The sequence below is a fragment of the Penaeus monodon genome, chromosome 24, assembly GCF_015228065.2.
Source record: "Penaeus monodon isolate SGIC_2016 chromosome 24, NSTDA_Pmon_1, whole genome shotgun sequence".
Lineage (NCBI taxonomy): Eukaryota > Metazoa > Arthropoda > Malacostraca > Decapoda > Penaeidae > Penaeus > Penaeus monodon.
The window spans coordinates 5,353,722-5,353,981 of NC_051409.1; positions in this window are offsets into that span (position 1 = coordinate 5,353,722).

Below are 260 nucleotides of genomic sequence, written 5' to 3' on the forward strand. Positions count from 1 at the left end.
GCGATGGACATAATACGAAGAGAGGGAAAAAGTTAAAGAGAGAAGGGAAAGAGAGATGGGGATGAAAAGGGGGAATAAAGAAGAAATTAAAAGGGGTAAGGAAGGAGAAAAGGAAGGAAGAAAAACGAGGAAGAAAGAGGTTACAGAAAAGAGAGAGGGGAAGTGGAAGAAGAGAAGAGAAGGGAGGAAGGAGGAGAAGAAGAAAAAGAGGAGGGGGAAGAGGGAGAAATTAAATTAACCCTCCACCTTCCCCCTCACCC